General features: G+C 44.4%; 1 pseudogene; it reads right to left on the bottom strand.

Moving 5' to 3' along the window:
• Positions 1-781: 781 nt before the first annotated feature.
• Positions 782-1,839, bottom strand: LOC144285475 (ATP synthase F(1) complex subunit gamma, mitochondrial pseudogene; annotated as a pseudogene).
• Positions 1,840-6,172: the final 4,333 nt, after the last annotated feature.

Below are 6,172 nucleotides of genomic sequence, written 5' to 3'. Positions count from 1 at the left end.
ACTGTAACTTTTCTCTTAAGTCTGATGACTTTTGGGATCATGCAAATGCTCTGGAACTAAATATTGGTGATGATGTACAACACTGTGAATGTAATAAATGCTTCTCAATAGTACACTTTAAAATGTCTAAAGTGGGGGCACCTTGGTGGCTCAGCCAGTTAAGCATCCAATTCTTGATCTCAGCTCAGGTCTTGATCTCAGGGTCATGAGTTCAATCCCCATGTTGGGTTGCATGCTGGGTGTGAAACCTACTTTAAAAAAATTAAATAAAATAAAACTTCTAACATGGTCAACCTTGTTATGTGTATTTTACCATAATAATAATTTTTAAAAAAATTCCCAAACCCACTTCCCCAGCCCATAGGGTGATTAAGGGGGAGGAAGAAACAAGGATCTGTCTTGAATCCCTCACATAAAGGCAAGAACTAAGAACAAGAACAGAGTAGGCACTTGAGTGGTGGTTGGGGAAGTGCAGAGCTCACGGGCTGAGCATCACAACTGTGGTTGAAGGGAGGGGTGGGGGCAGTCAGCAGTGATAGGGAGATAAATGAACCCAGCTTTTCAGACTTCAGGGAACCAGTATTCAGTGATCATCATCATGCTGTACAGAGTGCAAGTCATAGATCCCAAAAGAGATAGCAAGCCTGGAAAAATGAGTCATGGGGAAGGGAAAGAAAACGTTGCCCATCTAAAGAGGAAAAGAATGACCAAGAGCCTACATGATATGGTGCAGTGGTCTCCATCTGAAGCTCATTAACAGAATCATCTGGAAGTATATATATTTTTTTCTTATGGTAAGCTGTTTATTGTAAGATAATTTACAAACATCTTGCTGTCTTTAGTAGTTTAAACAATGGATCAACAATTTCTTCTGATGAGGACAGCAGTAAGCTAAAAATAAAATCAGCAGGCTGAATTTTCCTTCCTTACTTCTTATCTGAGGATGAAACTTGGTTTTCATTAATCCAGAGCTGCTGCACCAGAGATGATTTCAATCAACTCTTTCGTGATGACAGCCTGGCGGGTGCAATTGAACGTCAAAGTCAGTTTGTCAATCATCTCAGAAGCGTTCTTGCTAGCAGTGTCCATGGCCGTCGTCCTGGCACTCTGCTCACTTGTGGTGGATTCCTTTAGAGAATAGTAGATGATGTTGGCTAAATTGTATTCTTGGTAATTCTGCAGCACGTCAGCATCAATATCATCATAGATACTCATGCTCTCAGCACTTGCAATGGTTTCAAGGGAAAAGATGGGCTTTTCTGTCTTGTAGGAGATGACAGACCTGAACCGATTATAGATTATCATTTATTTGACCCTTCGTCACATTCATATCCAGAATTCAGCAGTTCCAGGGCAATGACGGACGCATTTGATTTTATCACCAATTCCAAAGAGCATATAACTTCTTTCCTGGCTGCTTCGAGTGGGGCCACCTCATTTTTCATCTGTTTAGCAACCGACGAATGAATAGCAGAGCCCTCGATCTGAAGACACACCGATAAGAAGGTGTTTCTTCTTGTTTTCAGGCACCTTAATATCATATTTTTGAAATATTTATCAATATTTTTCATGCAGTGCCAAAAAGCCTATTCCATACACTTGAGCTGGTTTCAGTTCTCCCTCAGCTAGGGCATATTTTGCTGCTGCTACCATTTTCATAGACGTGGTGATTTTCTGGATGTTTTTGATGGACTTTAGTCGCCTGGTAATATCTTTTAGAGTTACCATATTTCGAACTTGGATCCATTGCGGCTGCATAGCCCAGGCCGAGAGCCTGGTGATGCCCGCCCAAGAGAATATGGTGCTACCGGCCCCACTGAAGGCCGGTCAGACAGCTCATCTGGAATCACCAGCACCTACCACATCACTGCACCCTGCACCCTCTGTACCCCCATCTCTACTGTGATTCCAGTTCTGGAGGTCTTGATGGGTCACATGGTGGACATAGAGCCATACATCAGAGCTTCACTGCAGCCTTCCACCCCTTTCAGCTGCATGAGTATGGACAAATCACCTTATTTTTCTGCATCTCAGCATCCTCCCTTGTGAAACAGGAAAATGTGTGCAGGGGGCTAATACTTAATGAAATCGACAGGTAAAGTACGTGCCACAGAGCAGCCTCTTAATTAATATATATTTCTTTTCCTCTTCTCTAATGGTGCCTATCCCACTTGTGAATCTATTTTCTTTCCATCAAGCTGTAAAGCAGAAGACACAGCAGGTGATTTTGAATAGAGAACAGGAAACATTTCCCATAATAAATGTAATAAAAGATGATGTTTTAAATAGACTCTGTTATGAGTTAAAATCTGCCACTGAGGCAGCTTTATTCATAAGTCAAAAAATGCAAATAACCCCAGTGTCCATTGACAGTAGACTAGATAAATCCTTTGTAGTGTACATCTCTTAGAAGCAACTTGAAAAAAAATCAAACTGCTTATGGACACAGCAACGTGGATGTCAACAGACACACTGAGCAAAAGAAGCCCCCCGCCACACACAAACACATACTGTTATTTTTGTATGACTCTATTCAAATTAAATTTATAAGCCGAAACTAACCAATGGAGGGAAGTCAGACTAGTGGTAACATTTTGTAGGTTTTTGACTAGGAAAGGCCGCAAGAGAGCCTATAGAGCTGGAAAAGTTCTGTATCTTGAGTTTTGGGTGGTAGCTTGAGTTCATGTAAAAACTCATTGAGGTATGCACTTAAGATTGTGGCACTTTGTTGTATGCATGTTATACTCCAAGGTAGAGGTGGGGGTGGGTGGCAAGGGGAAACCCACCGCACAAGTCCACAAAAATATACTGCCACACTGCCCTAAAACCCAAACTATCAAGCCTAAAGTTATGCCAGTGGTTCAAAAGTCTTTTGACCAAAAGTACAAAGATTAAGGGGGGAAAAATTTTTTTTGAACCCAGCCTGGGAGGAAACCAACTTTAAATGAATGAAACACATATAACAACTAAAATCGAGATCATGAGGAAAGTGTTTTATTGTCGTTCCCTGAAGAGTGCTCTATAAAAGGGTTATTGAAATTTTAATATTCTTTATTGTCATTCACAGAGTTATTTTGGTTTAAGGTCCATTTGTATAGGAAACGCATGATTAAGCAGGAAAGCCGGTTACAACCGCATGTCTGACATTTTTGACACTTTTTACCCAAAAGTTATTAGAAAAAGTGGACTATGTGTATTCTACAGTCTTTGTGCCTCTACTGTTCTGTACTTCTGAAATTTCACTGCTTATATTCTTTGCTTGCAATTACATTAAGCTGCTGCCTGACCAATAGTGGTGCCATTGTAATGCTCTCTGCTGGGTTCTGAGGCTAAGACTCACAGAGGCAAACAGACCCAAGAATACTCAGATCCACTGAATTAGACCTTCTATGTCCCTCAGCCCCTTTGAACATCCTTCCTATGTATGAGCTTCCCACATTATGGGTCCTTCTTCCCCAGAGTACAAGCCAGAAAACTCACTTGCCTCTCTTCTCTTGGAGCTAGAGTGCAGGCATGGGGGCTAGGCTCCCCTAATCAGACATGAAATAAAAACTACTTTAATTCTAAGTAGGGAAAATCAGGGAGGTAGGCACCATGTAGAATGAATCTGCTTTCTGGCAGGGGTGGCTGTCGATGCTGCCAAGTCTCAGGGGCAGCAAGAGTGGGGTTTTAGCAGCAGAGGGACCATCTGAGATGCCTGTGTCCAGTGGCAGGAGCAGAGGCAAGTGACCAGTGGCTGCTGCTGTTCTTGGGCACAAAGCCTCAAGCCTATTTCCTGGTCCAGCCAATGGCTCCATGAGCTGTGCAGTATCCCATAAAAAATTCCTTCCAATTTAAACGGGCTGGAGGCAGTTCTGTTGTTGGCACTGAGAGCCCTGAGTGTCACCCACTACGTCAGTCAGTGTTCTCTAGAAAAACAGAACCAATAGAGGGTGATAGATAATTGTAGATAGATAGATAGACAGATAGATAGGTGGCTTTGTTTTTAGGAATTGGCTTACACTTCATCAGAGTTGACAAGTCTGAAATCCATGTGGTAGGCTGGAAACTCAAGCAGGAGCTGATGCATAGTCTTGAGGCAGAAAGGATAGCATGCAATAGCTACACCCCATCTCCTCTTCTCTTGGAGAATCTCAGCTTTTACTCTTAAAGCCTTTTGACTAATTAGATGAGGCCCAGCCATGTTATCAGGGTAATCTTTGCTTAAGGTCAATAGATTACAGATGTTAACCACATCTGCAAAATACATTCACAGCCATACCTAGATTACCATCTGATTAAATTACTGTGTGCTGTAGCCCAGCCAAGGTGACACATAAAATTAACCATCATACCAGCCAGATCAAGATTCCAGGAATGAGCATTCATTTTATGAGCATTCAGAGCTTTCACTCTGAAGAAGATTTCTTGGTACATTCAACGTAAGTTTCTATGTGCAAAAATTTCACATATAGCTGTCCATACAGAAAATCCACCTAAGCTAGGCACCTGCATTCAAGAGAAAACTATCCTTGGAATCCATCCCATCCTCCCATCCCCCACAGCCCTCTACCTGCCTCCAACTGCTGTGGCCTCTCAGCTGGACTACAGCCACAGCCTCTTCACCATTCTGCCAACCTTCGGCCCTTCCTGCTCTGCTCTGTTGTCCACCCAGCCCCACGATATTCTTTCTTAAACACTAGCCTCACTGGGGCACCTGGGTGGCTCAGCGCTTGAGCATCTGCCTTCGGGCCTGGGCGTGATCCCGTGGTCCTGGGATCGAGTCCCACATCAGGCTCCCTGCATGGAGCCTGCTTCTCCCTCTGCCCATGTCTCTGCCTCTTTCTCTCTCTGTCATGAATAAATAAAATCTTTAAAAACAAATACAAAACACTAGTCTAACTGTGTCTCCCTTGATTAAAAATCCTTTCAGGCCAACTCAGTGCTTCTGTCATCTCAAGCCAACAGCCATTAAGGTTTGGCTGCACACAATAGACACCAACTCTGACCAACTTATGTGAAAGAGGAATTCATGGAGCAGCTCCCAGGATGGAAGGAAAAGCTAAAGTCTTAAGAAGGACAGGAACCCAGGCTTCCCTAGTGACCTTGGAAGCAGGGACTCAGGGACAATCTTTTCAGAGCCCAGCTTTGGGGATGAAGCCGTTGGACATTTCAAATCTCCATGCAACTCCACTCAGTGGTCAATTTATAAGGAGAGGGTGTCCGACTGGCCAGGATTGGTTCACAGACCCACCCCTTGGCCATAATAGGGCCCCTGGTGGAACCACCAGCAGTGGAATTAATGAGATGGGGGAGGAACCTCTGGTAAGGTTGGGGTATTAGCAAAGAGGGGAAAATAGATACCAAGTAAGCAAGGACAAAACAGCCATTCCATGCCCACTCTCAGCAGCCAAAGGATCCCTGATCACCAGAGCAACAGGGGAAGCTGAGAAGAATTACATTATCTGCATTCAACAGGGCCAGGAAGGCATGGTGTAAGCAGTCCCCAGCCAACTAAGAAGAAACAAGGATCTTTCTGGACTGTAAGACAGGAAGCCTAGCCCTGGGGACCCTCAGCCTGAACCCCATCTTCTCTCATTGTTTCTGGGCCATTATTCTTACTGAGAAAATCTAAGCCTCAACTGGGAGCATGAGGGAACTTTCCCAATCTCTTACCTTTCCCCTCTGACCTGTCCTCCCCTGCCTGGCTACATGGGCAGGGGGACGGGGGCTGGGGGGTGGTTTATGTGGCTGGCAAAAGGTCTCAGGAGCCAAGCAGGGGAGGGCAGAGGAGTATGGATTAGAAAGAAAGGCATGCTCACGCTGCCTTTGTCTTTATTTCATTGTTTTCTTGTTTCTCATCTCCTCCACCCCCACTGGAATGTAAGCTCCACACAGACAAAAGCCTTGTCTGTCTTGATCACTCACTGCCACAGCCCCAAGCCTGTAACAGTGGCTACTGTGTAGAAAGCACTTAGCAAAATAAATATTTGTGACGGAAAGGATAGCATGCAATAGCTACACCCCATCTTCTGCCCCTGATCCTGAGTCAGAGAGGCAAGATCAGGCCTGGAACTGAGTCAAATCAGGAATCAGGGGGAGAGCACAGCTCCAGATTCAGCCAGATCCAGGTCCTGGCCTGTCCCTGGCACCTGTGGGGCATGTCACTGAGCCATCCTGAGTCTCAGTTTTC

The sequence above is a fragment of the Canis aureus genome, chromosome 16, assembly GCF_053574225.1.
Source record: "Canis aureus isolate CA01 chromosome 16, VMU_Caureus_v.1.0, whole genome shotgun sequence".
Taxonomy (NCBI): Eukaryota; Metazoa; Chordata; class Mammalia; order Carnivora; family Canidae; genus Canis; species Canis aureus.
Note: the sequence above shows the minus strand (reverse complement) of the source record. Positions and strands in the feature narration are given on the sequence as shown.